This window comes from Palaemon carinicauda, chromosome 24 (assembly GCF_036898095.1).
Source record: "Palaemon carinicauda isolate YSFRI2023 chromosome 24, ASM3689809v2, whole genome shotgun sequence".
In the NCBI taxonomy this organism is placed as follows: Eukaryota; Metazoa; Arthropoda; class Malacostraca; order Decapoda; family Palaemonidae; genus Palaemon; species Palaemon carinicauda.
This window is the reverse complement of record NC_090748.1, coordinates 11,212,090-11,236,303: the sequence shown is the minus strand read 5'-3', so window position 1 is coordinate 11,236,303 and position 24,214 is coordinate 11,212,090.

Here is a 24,214-nt window from a genome sequence, read left to right as displayed (position 1 = left end):
CTATCTTGTTTCTCTTCCTCTTGTTTTGTTGAAGTTTTTATAGTTTATATATAATGGTTCTAATTCAATATCTTATTTTGTTTGTTATTACTTCTCTTGTAGTTTATTTATTTCCTCGTTTCCTTTCCTCACTGGGCTATTTTCCCTGTTGTAGGGTTGTAGCTTAGCTAATAATAATTATAATAATAATAATAATAATAATGATGATAATAATAATAATGACAATAATAATAATAATAATAATAATAATAATAATAATAATAATAATAATAATAATAATAATAAATCCTCAAGAATAAGGGGGATCTGGGCTCCAGCATTGGCATGTGCCCTTTATTGTAGATAGTCTGCCGTTTTCAGTTTTTCATTTACATTATTTCAAGAAGGGGAACAGAACACCCCTGATAATTGTTTAGAGTTCACTTGAAAGAAAAAGATTCCATCTGAATAATCGGCGAAAGGAAGAAAATATCAATAAAAAGGACAGTGAAGAGGTATATATTCTGAAACTTATTTTATAGTTTTTTGGAATCTTAAGAAAAAAATAATAAATACTTATGTATTTTAGGTAAAAGATTATCTAATAAATAACAAACAGCTCAGGATAGACTTTACTTGAACAAATATTCTATGCCTGTAAGACAAATATATAATCTAAAAAATTATGCAAGTGATATTTTTTTAATAAATATGTATGAACTATTTTTATAGTGGAATTATTTGATTAAAAAATCAAAGAAAAATTATGTAACCATTTTTATATAATAAATAATAGTGATTATATATCTATCTATCTATCTATCTATCTTTCTATCTATCTATCTATCTATCTATCTATATCTATATATATATCTATATCTATCTATATATATATATATATATATATATATATATATATATATATATATATATATATATATATATATATATATATATATATGACTTTCAAAAATATCATATTCCTTATCTTCTGTCAAATGACAGCAAAAATTAATTTTTTCCCTGAAATATTGATACTCTATTTATAATACCCTTTACCAAGTCAATGTGAATTAAGTTGAATTTTAGACGATCAATCCTCTAGTTATAATTACGATTATTATAAGCATATTCTATTAAAATATTTATTTTGATTTTATTCGAGCTTTAAATTGTTAATATTTTTTTTTGTAGCTAGTCTTGAAATGATTATACTAACATCCTCCCACTGTCGAATTTAGTAAACAAGATAATGTGAGTTTTGTGTTTTCCCATCTCTCGGTGAATATTTCTATTTCTCGAAGAATGTTCTGGTCTTTTCTTACTAACACCGCTTCCTCCATCCTCTGAATAAACTCTCTATTTTGTAGAAAGCTTTTCTGGATTTCCAAATTCAAGTATTCTATCTCCATCCACAGACTCTTTTCGATAAGTTCAACCTCTTGTTCGTAGAGTCTTTGCCCTTCTCGTTGGAGTTCTCTCCTCGCCATCAAAGTCATTTCTCGATGCATCTTCTCCACCGAACCCATAATTTCAGCCATTCTCTGACCTACAGTTTTACCATGAAATTCACTTTGTTCGTCGACATCCATATCTTGTGGATAAATCTCCTCATCTACCTCCATTTCAGTAACAGGGGAAACGATTTCTATTCTGTCTTTATCTATGGCAAACCGACTCAAAGTTTTACTATGGAATTCACCTTGTTCGTTGACATCCATATCTTGCGAATAAATCTCCTCATTTACCTCCATTTCAGTAACAGGGGAAACGATTTCTATTCTGTCTATATCTATGGCAAAATGACTCAAAGTTTTACTATGGAATTCACCTTGTTCGTCGACAACCATATCTTGTGGATAAATCTCCCCATCTATATCCATTTCAGTAACAGGGGAAACGATTTCTATTCTTTGTATATCCATGTTCAGCTAGCTGTTTTTCACTCCTCTACTATAGTTTATACTTTTATAAATCAATACTTTATACTCATAAGATATTCTAAGCTTAATATTCTAAACAGTTAGGAGATTTTATAACGCTTATCTATTGCTATTATTCTCTCCCTGTGGACTTAGGCAGTAGTATTCTCGACGAACGAAATCTAATCTTCGCTCACCATGATTGCTTATCTTTGAAATGTTCTGGTACCTATATAGCTTATACTTTACGTAAGGCCAATACTTTAAACTCATTAGACTAGTTCATGTGACAAAGGTGCAGTCTGCGTTAGCCATCTCAGTGTTGAAGAAATCCTTAGCAATTAAAGTTTCTCACCGCTAGGTATTTTTGCCATTCTTTCTATCACCATTCTCACATGATGTACATAATAATACAGTATAACACTGTTAAAAAAACAGTAATTTTAATCGGAAATTCTCCGTAAACATATACTGTTTTCAGCCGTATTTCAGTAAAAGACATGCGACCGTATTTTTACCTTACTCTGTTATTATCTTTTATGGGTTGGTGACCGTAATATCACTCATTTACGTCAATATATCCGTTTTTAAAACGGTAAAAATCAGGCATTTACAGCTTATTTAATGCAAATTTTCAACAGTGTAGACTTCGCGACCAAAAATCTTCGTTGATCATGATGCGAACTCAGAAGAACTTGGTCATATTTCGAGCTATTTTTGGAACTTCTCACGAGATTACCTCACAGCAACATGAGCAACGATCAAGGCTGAAGAGTGTTGAGGTTGGAGTCTACAGTAAACTCTGAAAAAGCTGTGCTGTTATTACGATTGAGATTCGGTCCAGGGTCGAAAAATAATGAGTTAGACCAGTCAGAACATATTTCGAGCAAGATTCACATTTACAATGTATACCACATAAAACTACATCCGAACACAACTTTACATATGAGACATACTATATACATAAAAGTAATAATCATACATGCATCAATTGAATAAAATGACTCTAATTTGCATCAATTGAATAAAATGACTCTAATTATAGATTCTTCTTCGATCGTATCACCTCCGAGTTACATCTGACGTGCAGTCGCAGGAGTAGCCCCTGCCTCTCGAGCTATCAAAATTAGGGCAAATACATAAAAAAAAAAAACTGCTACATCATGCATATCATTGAAAAAAGAGGTTCATCAGCGTCACCCAACTCGTTATCATGACATTCAATATCACTGATAAGCAGACACGTTGAACTTAATTCAAGTGCAAGATTCGAGTCATTTGATAGTCCTGCACTGTTAGAAATTTGCCGTAAAAAGCGGTAAAAATTCCGGAATAAATGTTGCCAGGTATTTATCGTTTTAAAAACGGATATATTAACGTAAAGGAGTGATATTACGGACACCAATTCGTAAAAGATAATAACAAAGTAAGGTACAATTACGGTCGCCTGTATTTTACTGAAATACGGATGAGAACAGTATATCTTTACGGAGAATTTCTGATTAAAATTACGTTTTTTAACAGTGCTTAGCGCTTGATGAAATGCACAGATTGGGACAGAAACTATCACATGATGTCCTTGGATGAGACCTTCTGAAATACTACCACTTGAAACACATCCGTATTCTCTCCAATCCTACTAGAATTATTCTATTCACTCATCAGGCACATTCCTGCCAAGTACATATTTCTCGAGTCTATACTTGAATTGGACAGGGTTTGGGTGATCATGACTCCCTACCATTCAAAAAAAAAAAAAAAAAAAAAAAAAAAAAAATGAGAGAAAAAATGTTCAATACAATCTTGATTGCGCCGTCTTTTTATTATGTATTCTATTTTGAAGAGTCTTTGCAACCTCTTTGTGATGGCCCATTGGAAGCGTCCCTGACTGGTGCTCGCCAGACTGATGTTGGAGTCCCGCTCAAACTTGATAGTTTTTTTAGTGTCTGCAACATCACTATCCTTGTGAGCTAAGGATGTGGGGGGGGGGTGGAGGTTGTTTGGGGGAGCCTATAGGTCCACTTGCTAAGTCATCAGCAACCATTGCCTGGCCCTCCCTGGTCCTAGCTTGGGTGGAGAGGGGCTTCGTTGATCATATGTATATATGGTCAGTCTCTAGGGCATTGTCCTGCTAGCTAGGGCAGTGTCACTGTCCCTTGCCTCTGCCATTCATAATCGGCCTTTAAGCCCTTTAAATTCTTCGAAGGATAGTATTATCCCTTTCTGGAATGGTTTAATATTTCTTGTTTTTTCACGTTTCACTTTCGTTGTTTTCATCATTTCACTCATCTTTTCAAGTATTCCAGTTTGTTCATTAATTTTAATTCCAAATGCATTATGTGTTTGATCATCTTATTTCCCACATGAGTTCATGACATCAAACCCGTGATTATGTGGAGGATTAATTTTTGTTTTATTTTTTGTTTATTTTCTTTTGCCAAATCCAGAGAGAGAGAGAGAGAGAGAGAGAGAGAGAGAGAGAGAGAGAGAGAGAGAGAGAGTTTGTTTTAGTTTTGTCAAATAGAGAGAGAGAGAGAGAATTTCATTTGCTTTAGTTTTGCTAAATCGCGCGTGCGCGAGAGAGGGTGTGTGTGTGTTTGTGTGTGTGTATGTGTGTTTGTGTGTCCACGGTGCGCGCTGAAGAACAAGTGGTAGTTAGCGAATGATTGTTTGTAGTGGGAAAGACTGTCGGTATATTTGAGGTTGTTTGTTTACATTTTTTTAGTTAGGTTACGACAGTGGTGAATGTTTCGGAGCGAATGCTTTTTTGAATTGACTGCAGCTTAAGGCAGTTGTGTGAACGCTGGATGTACTTCAATATTATTACCAGCGTGGAAGTGTTCATTGGTTTTCAAAAGTAAGTACAGTTTTGTTTATATTTGCTTGTCGTGATTGTGAATGATAGGAACAATTTATTATTTATCTTTGATTATAGTGCGATAGTTAAGTTAGTTAGGAGTGTTCGTAAGTGTTTTTCTTTTTTTTTATTTTGGCAGGCCGTGATTCCTCCTTTGGGGAGAAGATTTATTTGAATTTGATTGGTGACGACCTGGCTTGTTTAAGGAATTTGATACGACTGCTCTTGGGATTGATCGCTTGTTAATGACCTGGATTGCGTTAATGAACCGGATTTGATTGTTCTTGTGCTATAAAATTATGACGATGATGATGATGATAGTGCTGATATAGACTGCCAATCAAGTGAGGCAGGTGTAGCAGATTGCCACAAAATTATCTGTCTGCCACCTATTGTTGCGTCTGCCAGAGAGTTGTGGCATTGGCCTGGAAGGACTGTTGGCCCTTGTGTGGACAAGAGGTCCACACATAAACAAATATTGGTATTGGGGTGCGGGTAATTTTAAGTTTGTTAGGGTTTTATATGAATGGTGTTACGTTTTTTTTTTGGTATATTTATGAATTTAATGATTTGTTTAGGAGAAGGACACTCCAAAATCAAACCACTGTTTCTAGTCTTGGGTAGTGCCATGGCCTCTGTTCCACGGCCTTCCACTGTCTTGGGTTAGCGTTCTCTTTTTTGAGGGTACACTCGGGAATGCTGCTCTGTCTTGTTTCTCTTATTGTTTTGCTAAAGTTTTTACAGCTTATATATGAAATATTTATTTCAATGTTGTTACTGTTCTTCAAATATTTCCTTTTAATTAATTATTTCTCTTATTTCCTTGTTTCCTTTCCTCACTGGGCTATTTTCCCTGTTGGAGCCCTTGGACTTATAGCAACTTGCTTTCCCAACTAGGATTGTAGCTTAGCAAGTAATGATAATGATAAACGGGCCTTTGTTCAAGCTCCATCTCGTGAACTTACCCTTTATGTATTGACTCTGATCTCACCATTCTAGTTAGCTAAGGATGGGGGGGGGGGGTGTGTGTGTGTGTTAAGTGGACCTATAGGTCTACCTGCTGAGTTATCAGCAGCCATTCCCTGGCCCTCCTTGTTCCTAGCTTAGGGTAAGGGGGTGGGGGTGGGGTGGGCAAGGTCAGTGATCATATGTATATGTGGTCAGTCTCTATGGGACCAGATTTAATATTCCAGTATCCACTATGATACCCATCAACACCTAGTATTTGTAATTTTACAGTCAGAAATTCATCCTAAATATCAAGCAATTATCAGTGAAACTTCCCTCTGTTCAACATAGGTCACAGACTATAGAAACAATACGTAGTGCTTAAAGAAATGTTTTCATCTTCATGAAATGTTATTAAAGCTCTGGGCAAGTAGTGGATAGACGTTTTCTCATAGTTCTATAATGAGCTATACATGTTAGGGCTATTGGACGTAATTATTGATGGCATAGACCGGTTCTATAACGACTTTGTAAGTGTATCTTTCTTCAATATTACAACTTTCCTTTTCTTGTTTTAAAAGGTTTAAAGGCCGCTCATGAATGGCAGAGGCGAGGGACAGTGACATGGCCCTATCAAGCAGAACAATGTCCTAGAGACTGAACATATATGCATATGATAAGCGTCCAAGACCCCTAAACACCCAAGTTAAGACCAAGTAGTGCTAGGAAATGGCTGCTGATGAATCAGCAGTTAGAGATATAGGCTCCCCCAAACCCCAATAATCAGCTCACCAAAAGGGTGAGGTTGCAGGGACCAAAGAAACTAACGAGTTTGAGCGGGACGTTTCCAGGGACGTTAATATTTTTTTCCATTTAATAACAAACAGATTTTCTCTACTTTTAGATATACATCATGGTGATTAAATACGTAAGACATAGAGATGATATTTAAGATAAAAATCACTAAATGTCCAACCCTTACAAATGAAAGGAGTGATTTGATGTTCGCAGGACAATTTCTATCTGAAACACCACATCCTGAATAAAATAACAATACATTGTCATATATTGTCATCATACATCACCTCAACAGATTCGTGACAAGTGGGATGCTGTTGTTCGCCATCTCAAGGAGAAAGTTCGATCTCGGAATAGGCCCAGAGAATCCTCGGCTTCGTCACAGAATGGAACTGGGCCTCCCGAGACCTCGTCTACCATCTCTTACGAAAAAAGAACAAAAAGTACCGAGGTCTCTTTAGGTTCCCTTCAACCCGGATCCTCTTTGGAGAATTTCGCAGAGAGGTAAATATTTTTCTACCTTAGTGAAAAATAAATTTGGTTCTCGATTTTAATGCCTGAAAGCATTTTGTGAAAAAAATACCTGCAATAGCCTCTGTATATCATGCATGTACATGATAGCCTTATTTTGTATCAGGATAAAGTCACTTAAGGCTTTATTGTTTATGAATGAAAAATCTATTTTAATGTTGTTACTGTTCTTAAAATATTTATTTTGCTCATTACTTCTCTTGTAGTTTATTTATTTCCTTATTTTTTTTCCTCACTGAGGTATTTTCCCTGTTGGAGCCCTTGGCCTTGTAGCATCCTGCTTTTCTAGCTAGGGTTGTAGCTTAGCAAGTAATAATAATAATAATAATAATGATAATAATAATAATAATAATAAAAATAATAATAATAATAATAATAATAATAATAATAATAATAATAATAATACTAATAATAATACCAGCTTATTCGTCTTAATTAGTTATTCCTGGATTAATACCCTTTAACTTTTAGTCTCTCGCCATTTTCAATTTTGAGGTCCACTGACCGACGAATTTCCAAAGAAATCACATTGATTCTAATTTTTGTCGAATTTCCACGAATGCTCTTGTTTCGTTTAATAAAGTTTCTATATTTTACAGAGCTTATTCTGGTTAAAAACAAACATTACCTTTAACGAATCGTACAAAGGATTTAATTTTGAGTCAGTAAGTTAATGCTTCTGAAAACAGGCTGTTTTTCACCCAAACAGGAGCGTCTCTTCAGTCTCAACGAATCCCACAAATGATGAAGAGCAACTTCAAAACATCGCTCCTTCAGATGTAGACGCAAACACTTCTAGGTCTGGAACAAGCTCGTCTCAAGCAAACGGTTCTTCTGCACCGCCAGCTGAGGGTAGTTTTACAGACGGTAATATAGCAAACAGAAAGGAAGGCCGTGATATTAATATAACTGGAGGTGTTCAAGAGGAAGTAAGCAATGAGAGGAACTTGAACATTCCAGATGTTTCAATTGACATACATGATCACGAAGATGAAGATCCCACCATCGGTTTAGGCAGCTGTGATGCAGAGGTCAGGTCAACTAATGATGGTTCAGAGATTGGAGGTGACTTTGAAGTGAAACCTTGTTAATTATACTAATTTAAAATAAGATGAATAGTTATGAAACTATCTTTATTACTCTATTTATGAGTCGCAAGTGACGACCGCATAGATTTTCAGGTTAACTGAGTTTACGGTACTGTTAAAAAATTGCATAAAAAACGGTAAACATTCTGGAATAAATGTTGCCAGACATTTACCCTATTAAAAAATGGATGTATCGACGTAAAAGTTATGTTACGATCACCAACCCGTGAAATATAATAAAAAGTACGGTAAAATTACGGTCGCTTGTATTTTACTGAAATACGGCTGAGATCAGTATATTTTTACGGAGAATTTCCGATTAAAATTACGTTTTTTCGAAGCAGTGTAATAGCACCATGAATTCCTTATTACTTGTACTGTATAAATCGTTGGGCATTATAACCAACGCTCACAAGAGTCTGGTGTCTTGTATCTACCTATCTATCAGTCACAATCTACTGGGGCTGCTGAAAGAATTATTTGAAGTGAAGGAAGCTGGAGTCAAAGTGGTTCCAATGGGAGATGCTGTCATAAATGAAGCTAAATCTAGATTCCGGAAGCCAGAGCTCTTCATACATGGCTCAGCGGGTAGCACCATTGCGGCTTTGGTTGAGGTTCAGCTATATCAGCTATATGTTCACTGTTATCCAAATGTTTTATATAAGTTGAGATATGTTTAAGCAACGGTTTGAAGGTTTTTTGTATGTGTGTTATATGAGTTAATTTGGGTTTAAACAAAGACAGTTTGAAGGTACTTTCGTTATAAACTAAATTTTTTTTTTTTTTTTTTTTTTTTTTTTTTTTTTTTTTAGTAATCATTATTCATTGATTGTGAATAATTTCTTGGTGACCTTTGATGAATCTGTTAATAAGCTGAATTGCTGATCAGTTTTGTTGTTCTTTGGTTATTTAATGAAAAAGAATATTCAAAGATCCTATTGTCTCTATTTCCAAGGATATTTAAAGATCTTATTGTCTTTATTTCGAAGGATATTAAAAGATCCTATTGTCGTTATTTCCCAGGATATTTATAGATCTTATTGTCTTTATATCCAAAGATATCTAAAGATCTTATTATCATTATTTCCAAGAATATCTAAAGATCTCATCTTTATTTCCAAGAATATTTAAAGATCTTTTTGTCTTTATTTCCAAGGATATTTAAAGATCTTATAATCTTTATTTCCAAGAACATTTAAAGATCTTTTTGTCTTTATTTCCAAGGATATCTAAAGATCATATTGTCTTTATTTTACAACTCTTCCCCTTACAATACTTCTAAACCTATTCAGACCGGGGAGGTAAAATTTTGTCTGTGGTACTTGCTGTAAAATTTGATCTATTTCTGAAATACCAACTGATTACTTCAAAGCAAGCAGTGTCTAATACATTATAAAAGTGTAATTACCATTATGATGCATATTTTGTTTAGAGCTCTAACAATCGTTGACTGTAAATAATAGTACATGTATACGCACACATATATCTATATATATACTGTATGAATGTGTAGCCTATATATATATATATATATATATATATATATATATATATATATATATATACATATATATATATATATATATATATATATATATATATATATGTGTGTGTGTATATATATACAGTATATACGTTTATATATATATATATATATATATATATATATATATATATATATATATATATATATATATACATATATATATATGTATATATATATATGTATATATATATATATATATATATATATATATATATATATATATATATATATATGTATCTGTGTGTGTATGTATGTATACATGTATGTTTATGTGTGATAGTATTGTCACTAATACTTGTGAGTTTAATACAATCAAATATCAAAGGGCAAATATTTTTTTAGAGGAAATATGATAAGTGCTTCTACCCCAACCTCTCTCTCTCTCTCTCTCTCTCTCTCTCTCTCTCTCTCTCTCTCTCTCTCTCTCTCTCTCTCTCTCTCTGCATGTATATATGCATATCTTATATACACACATATAATGTGATCATATTAAAACACCATATTGCCATTTTATAAAAGACGTAGCATATTGAACACGGGATTACTATTAATTTATGTACAGTAACTCTAATAAAAGTAAAAATCAAGTAATTTTAATTAAACTCCCAAAAAATACAGTTAATTTCGCAGATCTATGAAAATATACTTTCGCAGAAATACGAAAATATACTTTTGTAGAATTACAAAAATATACTTTCGTAAATATATTAATTGAAATATATCTGGCATATACAAACTACAAAGTGAGAATTACGTCAGCCTGTTCATACATAAAAACATTCGCTGCAAGTTTAAGCTTCTGAAGTTCCACCAATTCAACTGCCTGATTACGAAGATCATTCCACAATCTGGTCTTAGATGGAATAAAACTTCTAGAATACTGTGTAGGATTGATCCTTATGATGTAGAAGGCTTGAGGTTTTGAATTAAATGCATACACAATATTACGTGCTGGATGGTACTGTCTGGGAATATCTCAATGCAAGGAGATGGTCAGAATTATGAAAAATCCTATGCAACATGCATAACGAACTACCTGACTTATTTGAATATGACAAACACGTCTAAATGTGCAAAATTCATCACACACACACACACACACACACACACACACACACACACACACACATATATATATATATATATATATATATATATATATATATACATATATGTATGTATATATATATATATATATATATATATATATATATATATATTTATATATGTATTGTATATATATAAAGACATATGTGAAAATTGTAGTGAATTTTCAACTATTTTTTGAAGTACAATTCTTATAGAAACTGACTGACGTTTGTAAGGTGACTAAGAAACACAGAAATCACTGCATAGCACATAACTATGAACTTAAAAGGCGAAATATCTAATTCCCCTGAAAAGACATTTCCCATGAAAAGTTAATCTTTAAAAGTAGTCCACAATGGAAAGGGCGATGAAGATACAGCAGACGAAAAGAATGAATCAAAAGAAATCCTGCAAAAGTAAGCATAGGCTAATATAGAAGTATAAAAGGTTTTATGTAATTCCTAGCATGAATCCTGTTACATGTAAGCCACAGCTATGTTGACTCTATCTCTACTGATGGATTCCACAAAGTATTTACTTCAAGGACGTGGGTGAGGATATCCTGGAAATGAAAGTAGGTTCAATTAGCCTACATATCATGAAGTAGACTACCTTTGATTCCTCATATGTAATCTCATCAGGATATATTGGGTACCTATAATTTCAGGGGATATCTGTATAAAAAAGTCAAATTATCTGGTCCGTTGTTGGCTTTCAAGATTCTGGGGTCATAAAACTGAATTACCACTAGAGGTGAGTATTCACTTTTTACAATAAAGATTCTTATTTATCTACCAGCACTTCCTAAAATATGTTTTAGCTGATTTTTTTTTCTTTTTTTTTCTTTTTTTTTGTGTATCCTCAAAATCTAGGTAAAAGGAGGAATTCTTGATTTCTTCTGTATAGGCACACACACACAGACAAGCACACACACACAAAACAAACAAACTCATCTTTAAAAAGTTCATTATTTATCACGAAAAATGACATATAAAAAGACTAGATTAGCATTATCATTATTCCTATATTTCATATCTTATATACAATGGTGTCATTTCCGAATTTTTGAAAATATAAACAGAATACAATATAGCATACGGCATATTGCTAGAAATTTCATATAATAATTTGGAATGAATGAATATTTTATTAATAATTGGAGAATAGAGAAATACTTTGGTGTATTGGCTTGCTCAAAAGATATTTAGACTATTATGTGCAGGTCTGTGTGTAATGATAAAAAATCATTTCTTCTCTCAAGAGCCAGTACAAATAAAGAATGACTATAAAAAAGGATAATTTCTGCAAGAACTCATTAATATATTAGTAATGAATGCATAATTGCTTTATTTTTGATATTCATACGATATAATGAGAATTAAGTTCATTATATTTGGCTGGTATTAATATGAATAACGCAAAATTATTAGTACTTTTGGTGAAGGAAATGCCGGAAAATAAAATTTATTTTATAGTTATACCTAGTAATTTTGTTTTCTATTTAAAAAAGCTCTTCAAATATAGAAAACGATAAATGATGGGTGACTAAATATTTTTAGCTTGAAGGTACTTTCCTGTATTAATAAAGAAGTATAAGGGGGCAATCATAGTTTTGATAGATATATATAGAACAATAGTGAAAAAATAAATCAAATGTGGTAGAATAAAGTATTAGGAATGGAATAATAATAAGAAGGAAATTGAAAATAAATGGGAAAACTTGGAAAAATAATAAAAATAAGAGTTGGAGAAAGTAAGTGAATGAGTAAATAACCTGAAAATAGTCGGATAATACCTTAAAGAAGATGATAATATTCAGTGAAATATATATATATATATATATATATATATATATATATATATATATATATATATATATATATATATACACACACACACATATATATATATATATATATATATATATATATATATATATATATATATATATACATACATACATATATACATACATACATACATTTATACTAATATATATTATAATATGAAGGGGTTACAGTGAGTTTGACAAAGAGGAGGTACATGATAGAAAGGAGTAGGCCTACCCACAGAAGCTCCAGAACTTAATTAATTCTAGGCGTACGGATAGGTCAGTAGAATTAAAATAGACGAAGTAGCAGGCCATGGCATGATTATACAAGTAGAAAATGGAAGGGAAGAGCAATGGCTCAGGAATTAAGAACGATCCAAGGATAAAATTAAGAATTAGTAAAATCACAAGAAAATAAGGAGAGAGAGAGAGAGAGAGAGAGAGAGAGAGAGAGAGAGAGAGAGAGAGAGAGAGAGAGAGAGAGAGAGAGAGAGAGAGAGAGAGAGGCTGAAATGTGAGGAAGAAATAAAGAAATGCGGTGATGGGAGATAGCGATGGTAGAATATATATACATACATACATACATACATACATGCATACATACATACCTACATACATACATACATGCATACATACATACCTACATACATTAATACAAACAAATTGACAGTGTAAGGACATCCTCTTACCTGCCGTGTTTCCTCCCCCTGGACTCTTTTCTGTATATTGTAACTTTATTACTTATTCCACACAGTGTATTTTTGTATAACGATGTTCCATTTTGAGAGCTTTATAATCCTGTATAATAATGTATATTTCATTAGGGTACCGCCTTGGAATTTTAAATTTATATTTGAATGAAAACACAAATGATTTTGGCGGTTGGAAATGTTTCCCTCCCAGGCTACTTATCCGTCTACACTCTGTAATACAGTGACCGTTACATGTTCAGTAAATTATCAGTCTGTCTCTGCTCATCTTGTTGTCCTCACAACTGGTAACCCCGAAGATGTTGGAAGCACATGGCAGTTTTGGCTTGCCATTAACAGACTAATTACGGCTGCGTTTCCTCCGTATATCTCCTTATGCCATTAACGTTTAGCGACGTCTTTTGGCTTTATCCAACTTAGTTGCAGGAGGTAGCAACTATGAGTATATCTGACATAACCAGCTCACGCCCTTGGCCCGATGCATCAACTGACTATGACGAAACCACCCAGCCCATCGTGCCAAGCAACCACTCAGCTGCGCCCAAAGTCAAGCTGCCACCGTTTCCACAACACACACCGAGTCCTGGTTCCTGAGGACGGATGTACTTTTCAGGGGGCCAAGCTAAACGACCCTTGCGCCAAAGCTGATATCATCCTGACCTCCATCCCTGAGGAGGTATTCGACAAGATCTCCCCATGGCCCGACGCCCACTCCGGTCAGGTATCCTACGACGACCTGCGGACCGAACTAATCAATATATACTCGCTTTCCATATCGGCAAAAGCACAGAAGGTCCTTGATCTCAGCAATAGACCTATGGGTGACACCTCTCCCATAGAAGCATGGAATGAACTGGTTGGACTTCTCATGCTGCCAGAAACCGACGCCAATGGACTACGACGAGAGATAAGCCTATCTCGCGAAATATTCTTCCGACGCCGACACCCTGCCAATGAACAACCTCCTGTCAAGGGCACAGAAATTATACGAAGCCTCCAAGGCCTCCCGCCTAGGAGCATCATTCTCCTTCAGCTGCTTATCCCTCGACTCCTCGTCGGTGCCCTCTGCTGACGACGATGAAATCCTCGCCCTGATGGAGAAGAAACCTCTGCAGCCGATGCAGCAGAACCATTGACCGAACCCAACTTGGTGTTCTACCACTAGCAGTTTGGGAGCAATGCAATGAAGTGCAGGTCCCCCTGCAAGTTCCCGAAGAAATTCTGATGCCAGACACTGCCGACATCAACCGTAGCCGCAGTAGCAGATCACGGCAATATCGGATTCTACATCCTCAACGCCGTATCCAACCGTAGGCTTATGGTTGATACTGGCTGTTTGCAATCAACATTCCCTCCCTCACAGGCCGACATAAACCGGCCGCCTAGCAGTGATGCCCCCTCGCTCATCGCCGCCAACGGATCTCCCATAATGTGTTATGGGACTAGGGTGCTTAAAATCTCAATCATGGGCCGATTTTACTCTTGGCCCTTCGCCATCGCTGATGTCAGACACCCCCTCCTGGGTGCTGACTTCCTGGCTCACCATGGCCTACTCGTCGATGTCACCGGAAAACACCTCATCGACACCAGGACATACCGAACCCACCCACTACAAGCTGGTCCGGGTATCACACCAATTTTCACCGTCGTAGCGCAGCCCTACGCCGCCCTTCTTCAAGATCCCTGACGTTATCAAGCCGGAACTTCGACAATCATCGGGATCCCCCTCCAAGCACGGGGTCCACCACCACATAAACACAAGGGGGCCTCCCACGCACGCCAAGTTCCGTCGCCTCCCACCGCTGAAGCTGAAAGATGCCAAACGTGCCTTCGAAGACATGGAACGGATGGACATATGCAAGAAGGTGTCCAGCCCTTGGGCGTCTCCACTCCACATGGTAAAGAAACCGGACGGGACATGGAGGCCCTGCGGTGACTACCGGCGCCTTAACCTCAACACAACGCTAGACCACTACCCTTTGCCGAATATGCAAGACCTCACCAGCGCCCTTCATGGGGCAAAAATTTTTACTAAAATGGACCTTCTTAAATCATACTTTCAAGATCCTGTGTTCCCAGAGGACGTGCCTAAGACCGCCATCGTAATGCCGTTCGGTTCCTATACCTTCTCATATTTAACCATCGGCCTACGCAATGCAGGGGCCACGTTTCAACGACTGATGGATAGCATCCTGGGGGACCTGCCATTCTGCGTCTGCTATGTGGACGACATCTTAATCTTCTCCAGGACGAAAGAGGAACACTGGAGAAACGTCCGCGCCGTGCTGAAACGCCTTCAGAAGAACGGTTTGATCATGCGCTTCGACAAGTGAACATTCAGCGCCGAGAGGGTAGACTTCCTCGGACATCAAATATCTGCAGCGGGCGTGAAGCCCACATCGACCAAGGTGGACGCCATGAAAACCTTCCCAATCCCAATGACCATCCGGCACCTTCAGGAGTTTTTGGGGATAATAAACTGCTACCGTCGCTTCATCCCCAACCATGCCCACATCCTGAATCCTCTCAACTACATCCTGAAGAGAAAAGCCAAGAAGCTCGTCTGGGGTCCCCTGCAGCAACGCGCCTTTGACAGGAACAAGGCAGCCCTGGCCGAAGCCACCACCCTGGTGTACCATGACGACAGTGGTCCCCTGAAGTTGACCACCGACGCCAGCAACATTGCCTGCGGTGCTGTCCTCGAACAGATCGTCAATGGGTACCCTCAGCCCTTGGCCTTCTTCATCAAGAAACTCAAACCCCCGGAAACCAGGTACAGCACGTTCGACAGCGAGCTCCTCGCCATCTACCTCAGTGTCCGCCACTTCAGATACATGCTTGAAGGAACACCCTTCACCATCGCAATGGATCACCAGCCCCTGGTCCACGCTTTCACGAAGTCTTCAGACGCATGGTCCTCTCGCCAACAACGACACCTGGCCGCCATCGCAGAATTCGGCTGCACTATCAGCTACGTACCGGGTAAGAAGAATCCCATCGCCGACGCCCTCTCCAGGATCGAGATCAACGCGGTCCACTTGGGGATCGACTACGTAAACCTCGCCGTAGAATAGCAGAACGTCCCAGAGGCCCAAGACTATCGTACGAAATCATCAACGCAACATATGAAGGACATTACCCTCAGACCGGCCGGGGAAACCATCCTCTGCGACACCAGCACGGGGCGCCCACACCCATGGATTCCCACCTCCTGTAAAAGGAAGATCTTTGACGTCATCCCTGGATTATCACACCCCTCGGGTCGCATTACAGCCCGTCTTTTATCCGAGAAATTCATCTGGCCAGGAATCAAGAAAGATGCCCGTGAGTGGGCGAGAAACTGCATTAACTGCCAGACGAGTAAGGTGAACCACCATACTGAGTCGGGAGTCAGCGATTTTCCCCAACCAAAGGGATGATTCGGACACATCCATGTTGACGTTGTGGGACCTCTGCCGACTTTGGGTTCTGATGATCGTTGACCGCTTCATTAGATGGTTAGAAGCAACTTTGATGTCTGAAGCAACCACCCATGCCTGCGCCGAAGCTCTCCTGTCGAGTTTGACCAGCCGCTTTGGTGTCCCCGACGATATCACGATGGACTGAGGTTCCGCTTTCTTGTCAGAGATCTGGCTCTTTCTGGAAAACCTGATGGGAACGACACTCCACAGGACCACGGCATACAACCCTGCAGTGAACGTCATAGTCGAGAGAGCTCATCTCACACTCAAGGCAGCCCTGATGGCGAGATGTACGGATGAACATTGGAAAGCGCTTCTCCCGTGGGTCCTCGCACCGCTCCCAGGGCAGATAGTGAACCTCTTCCTGTGGAGAAGGTCTACGGCGAGGCACTTACAGTTCCTGGCGAGTTCTTCCCAGCAACTACCGACGACACCAAGCTGGATCACCTGAGAGAAATCGCCGGGAAATTCAGACTATGCCTGAAAACATACGAGGACAGGACCAGACACTTCATGCCCAAGAACCTAGACGACTGCGACTACGTCTTCATCGGGGTCGATGCTCACCGCCAACCCCTGATTAGACCTTATTGCGGCCCTTACGAGGTTGTCAGAAGAACAGCCAAATCTTTCCTCCTGAACGTCCACGGACAAGAAGATTGGGTGACGATCGACCGATTAAAACCAGCATACCTTGAAAGCAACAAGAAGATCATATTGGCCCTGGTAGACCCAGGATTCCACCTCAGAACAAATCATCCACCAGACGGGAGAAAACCACGCAATGACAGGGGAAAACGATTCCTCCGGAGCAGAGCAACCTTCCCCTCCGCTCAAGCACCAGAGGGAAATTACGTCACTCTCCACGATACAGGGATTAATCGCATCAACCATCTCCGATGACCGCTGTCTGGGGGGAGGGGGGGGGGGAGTACTTGTAAGGACATCGTCTTACCCGCTGTATTTCCTCCCCTTGGACTCTTTTCTGTATATTGTAACTTTATTATTTATTCCACACAGTGGATTTTTATCAACGATTTTTCGCTCTTTGAGAGCTTTATATTCATGTATAATACTGTATATTTCATTAGGATACCACCTTGGTATTTTAAATTTATATTTGAATGAAAACACAATTGATTCTGGCGGTTGTAAATGTTTCCCTCCCAGGCTACTTATCCGTCCGCAATCTGTAATATAGTGATCGTTGCATGTTCAGTAAATTGTCAGTCTCTCTCTGCTCATCTTGTTGTCCTCACAACAGTAATATAAAATACCAATGGCCACGGAAGTGCATTGTAACTTTTAATGAATATAACGATAATTGATATTAAAGTATCAAAGATTAGAGAACCGTAAAGTTATCGCGATTTCTATTCTTTAACCTACACAACAAAAACTGTTCAACTTCACAATGCAATTTAGATAGTGCAACTAGTGAAGACAGTCATTGCTAACCTGTCAAGTGTGTATATTGTCAACAATTTGGCTGAACGGCACTAAATTATATTGTATCTAATTCAGCCTCTCAAAAATTTAATTGTAGAATAACTGAACTTGGGGGACTTACTCTCTTTTGAAGAGCTTATCCTTAAAAAACGAACTTCATTCTTGCGTGTTGTCTGCTACGATAGATTTATAAAGAAGAATGCATCGGCCACGGACTTATTCCGTGAAATCATCACTAAACGGAACTTAATCAACTGGTTCTCTAGTCTTGGGTAGTGCCACAACCTCGGCACCATGGTCTTCCACTGTCTTGGGTTAGAGTTCTCTTGCTTGAGGGTACACTCGGGCACGCTATTTCTATCTTGTTTCTCTTCCTCTTGTTTTGTTGGTTTTTATAATTTATATATAATGGATCTACTTTAATGTTGTTAATGATCTTAGAATATCTTATTTTGTTTGTTATTACTTCTCTTGTAGTTTATTTATTTCCTCGTTTCCTTTCCTCACTGGGCTATTTTCCCTGTTGTAGGGTTGTAGCTTAGCTAATGATAATAATAATAATAATAATAGTAATAATAATAATAATAATAATTAGCCGTTTATTGTAGATAGATTGCCGTTTTCTGTTTTTCATTTACATTATTTCAAGAAGGGGAACAGAACACCCCTGATAATTGTTTAGACTTCACTTGAAAGAAAAAGCTTCCATCTGAATAATCGGCAAAAGGAAGAAAATATCAATAAAAAGGACAGTGAAGAGGTATATATTCTGAAACTTATTTTACATTTTTTTGAAATCTTAAGAAAAAACTAATAAATACTTATGTATTTTATGTAAAAAATTATCCAATAAATAACAAACAGCTCAGGATAGACTTTACTTGAACAAATATTCAATGCCATAAAGACAAATTTAGAATTAAAGAAAGTATGCAAGTGATTTTTATTTAGTATTTACGTTTGAACTGTTTTTATAGAGGAATTATTTGATTAAAAAATTAAAGAAAATTATGTAATTGATTTTATATAATAAATAATAGTAATTATCTATCTATCTATCTATCTATCTATCTATCTATCTATCTATCTATCTATATATATATTATATATATATATATATATATATATATATATATATATATATATATATATATATATATATATATATATATATATATATATATATATATATATATATATATGTATGTATATATAAAAATATATGACTTTCAAAAATATCATATTTCTTATCTTCTGTCAAATGACAGCAAAAATTATTTTTTTTCCCTTAAATATTAATACTCAATTTATAATACCCTTTACCAAATCAATGTAAATTAAGCTGAATTGTAGACGACCAATCCTCTAGTTATAATTACGATTAATATAAGCATATTTTATTAGAATATTTAATTAGAATTAATTCGCCTTTTAAATTGTTAATATTTTTGTAGCTAATCTTGAAACGATTATACTAAAATCGCATTTCAACATCCTTCCACTATCGAATTTAGTAAACTGTTTCAGAGATAAGATAATGTTAGTCTTGTGTTTTCCCATCTCTCGATGAATATTTCTATTTCTCGAAGAATGTTTTTCTCTTTTCTCGCTAACACCGCTTCCTACATCCTCTGATTAAACTCTCTATTTTGTAGGAAGCTTTTCTGGATTTCCAAATGCAAGTATTCTATCTCCATCCACAGACTCTTTTCTATAAGTTCAACCTCTTGTTCGTAGAGTCTTTGCCTTTCTCGTTGGAGTTCTCTCGCCATCAAAGTCATTTCTCGATGCATCTTCTCCACCGAACCCATAATTTCAGCCATTCTCTGACCTACAGTTTTACCATGGAATTCACTTTTTTCGTTGACATCCATATCTTGTGGATAAATCTCCTCACCTACCTCCATTTCAGTAACAGGGGAAACGATTTCTATTCTGTCTATATCTATGGTAAAAAGACTTGAAGTTTTATCATGGAATTCACCTTGTTCGTCGACATCCATATCTTGTGGATACATCTCCCCATCTATATCAATTTCAGTAACAGGGGAAAGGCTTTCTATTCTGTCTATATCTATGGCAAACTGACTCAAAGTTTTACCATGGAATTCACCTTGTTCGTCGACATCCGTATTTTGAGGATAAATCACCTCATCTATCTCCTTTTCAGTAACAGGGAAAACGATTTCTATTCTTTGTATATCCATGTTCAGCTAGCTGTTTTTCACTCTATTATAGTTTATATTTTTGTAAATCAATACTCTATACTCTTTAGATATTCTAAGATTAATATTCTAAACAGTTAGGAGATTTTATAACGCTTATCTATTGCTTTTATTCTCTCCCCGTGGACTTAGGCAGTAGTATTCTCGACGAACGACATCTAATCTTCGCTCACCACGATTGCTTATCTTTGAAACGTTCTGGTACCTATATAGCTTACACTCTACGCAAGGCCAATACTTTATACTCATTAGACTAGTTCATGTGGCAAAAGTGCAGTCTGCGTTAGCCATCTCAGTGTTGAAGAAATTCTTCTCAATTGAAGTTTCTCACCGCTAGGTATTTTTGCCATTTTTTCTATCAACATTCTCACATGATGGACATAATAATACAGTATAACACTTAAAAGAATAGTAATTTTAATCGGAAATTCGCTCTAAACATAAACTGCTTTTAGGAGTATTTCAGTAAAAGACACGTGACCTTATTTTTACCTTACCTTGTTATTATCTTTTACAGGTTAATGTCCGTATCACTCATTTACGTCAATATATCCGTTTTTAAAACGGTAAAAATCCTGGAATAAATTTTACCGGGCATTTACAGCTTACTTAATGCAAATTTTCAACAGTGTATACTTCGCGACCAAAAATCTTCGTTGATCATGATGCGAACTCAGAAGAATTTGGTCATATTTCGAGCTATTTTTGGAACTTCTCACGAGTTTACCTTCCAGCCACATGAGCAACGATCGAGGCTCAAGAATGTTGAGGTTGGAATCTAAACTCTGAAAAAGCTGTGCTGTTATTACGATTGAGATCCGGTCCAGGGTCGAAAAATAATGAGTTAGACCAGTCAGAACATATTTCGAGCAAGATTCACATTAACAATGTATACCACATAAAACTACATCCGAACACAACTTTATCTATGAGACATACTATATACATAAAAGTAATAATCATGCAGGCATCAATTGAATAAAATGACTCTAATTATAGATTTTCCCTCGATCTTATCACCTCCGAGTACATCTGATGTGCAGTCACAGGAGTAGCCCCTGCTTCGTGAGCTATCAAATTTAGGGCAAGTACATAAAAAAAAAAGCGCTACATCATCGAGGTTACACAACATGCATATCATTAAAAAACGTGGCTCACCATCGTCACCCAACCTGTTATCGTGACATTCAATATCACTGGTAAACAGACACGTTGAACTTAATTCAATTGCAAGATTCGAGTCATTTGATACTCCTGCACTGTTAAAAACTTGCCGTAAAAAACGGTAAAAATTTTGGAATAAATGTTGCCAGGTATTTACCGTTTTAAAAATGGATATATTAACGTAAAGGAGTGATATTACGGACACCAATCCGTAAAAGATAATAACAAATTAAGGTACAATTACGGTCGCCTGTATTTTACTGAAATACGGCTGAGAACAGTATATCTTTACGGAGAATTTCGGATTAAGATTACGTTTTCTAACAGCGCGTAGCGCTTGATAGGATGCACGGATTGTGACAGAAACTATCTCTTGATGTACTTGGATTAGACCTTCTGAAATACTACGACTTAAAACACATCCCGTATTCTCTCCAATCCTACTATAATTACTCTTTTCACTCATCAGGCACATTCCTGCCAAGTAGATATTTCTCGAGTCTATACTTGAATTGGAAAGGATTTAGGTGATTGAATCCCTACCATTTGTCTGGTGCAGGCCGTCTTGTTATTATGTATTCTATCTTGAAGAGTCTTTGTAACCTCTTTGTGATGGCCCATTGGAAGCGTCCCTGACTGGGGCTCGAGACCTGCTCAAACCTGATAGTTGCTTTAGTGTCTGCAACATTACCATCCATGTGAGCATGGGTGGGTAGGGGGCTGTTTTGGGGGAGCCTATAGGTCTACCTGATGATTCCTCAGAAGCCATTGCCTGGCCCTTCCTAGTCCTAGCTTGGGTGGAGAGGGAACTAGTTCGCTGATCATGTGTATATAGGCAGTGGCTAGGGCATTGTCCTGCTAGCTAGGGCAGTGTCACTGTCCCTTGCCTCTGCCATTCATGAGCGGCCTTTAAACCTTTAAACAGCCCTTTAAATACTTCGAATGATAGTATTTCCCTTTCTGGAATGGGTAAAGAATTTTTGGTTTCCTACGCTTAACTTTCATTGTTTTCATCATTTTACTCATCTTATCAAGTATTCCAATTTGTTCATCTATTTTAACTCCAAATGCATTATGTGTTTGATCATCTCATTTCCCACATGAGTTCATGACATCGTACCCGTGATTACTGAGTGAAATGAAGTATGAGGTATATGAATATGTGCCCAATGATCTCCTTCTAACATACCATTCTCAACTAAATAACAGATTGGAGTAGCGCTAGATTTTGATAAAAGTCTTGCTGCTTTGAGACCCTGGCATATTAAGATTAATTTCTCATACCTTATGAGCTATTTTAAGTTCATTTTTAGCTTTTCATATGATTTCTTGAATATACCGTGCTAAAACATGCCACCTAGCAGCTAAAACAAATCCTGAATCAATTAGATGGTTTCTTATTAACTTAAGCATATGATGCGCTAAGATTACCCTATCTGCTGATGGGTTTTTAAATATTCTATTTGAGTTAATTGGGGTTATAATAAAATGCTTCCAGATTCTTATATTAGTAGGTCCTCCGTCATGAACAATAGCAACAATAATATGCCCTGTCTTTTCAATTTCAGCTATTATATTCAGCAACTTATTGTGTAAATTTGACTCTTCAAAATAATTATTTTCTCGCAATGGTTATCATACAACTTTTTTTGCGTGTGGTTTGACCGTCACCATCCTGTTTCTGAAACTGATTAGATTGATCTGTTCCTTCATGATTTGTTTCGTCTGCATGCAATGACATATATGCTTCCTGAGCTCCTCTCCAGTTGTTTGTGATTAGCCCATCATATTGCTATCATTTACAGAGATAGGTTGTTCTCCAGATGTCTCTCTTTGGTCCATGATTTCCTTTACATATACCTGGTGATTTCACTTTCCAAGTCTTGATCTTATAACAGTTGTTTCAAATGAAGAAGTTACAAAATAGAAATAGAGTAAAATATTTTTAGGGCTTTACATCCTCTTCAAAATCCTTTTGCTGAAAATAAAGGGAACAAACATGGCCATGTTTGAAATTGATTATATCCTTACGTCTGCAGTGAATTACCCAGGCTTTCTGTGTTGATTTGTCTCGAGGAAACCTGAAATATCTTAAGCCTTTACATTTTGAGTTTCTACTGGTATTATTGCAACCGAGAAGAGAGTGATAACATGGCCTCTTTGATAAATAATATGCATGTAGGCTGGAAGAAGCAGCTCATGACTATGCAATCGTGTGGCGTCAGTCGGCAGTATGAGTATGGATGGCCACATGGGTTCGAGATGATGTTATTATCCAACCGCTATAGAGTTATTGGGTCCTTTGACTGGGCAGACAGTATTTCATTGGATCCTTCTCACTGGTTATGGTTCATTTTCCGTTTGCCTACACATACACCGAATAATCTGGTCTATTCTTTACACATTCTCCTCTGTCCTCATACACCTGACAACACTGAGATTACCAAACAATTCTTCTCTCAAGGGGTTAACAACTGCACTGTAATTGTTCAGTGGCTACTTTCCTCTTGGCAAGGGTAGAAGAGACTATTTAGCTATGGTAAGCATCTCTTCTAGGAGAGGGACACTCCAAAATCAAACCACTGTTTCTAGTCTTGGATAGTGCCATAGCCTCTG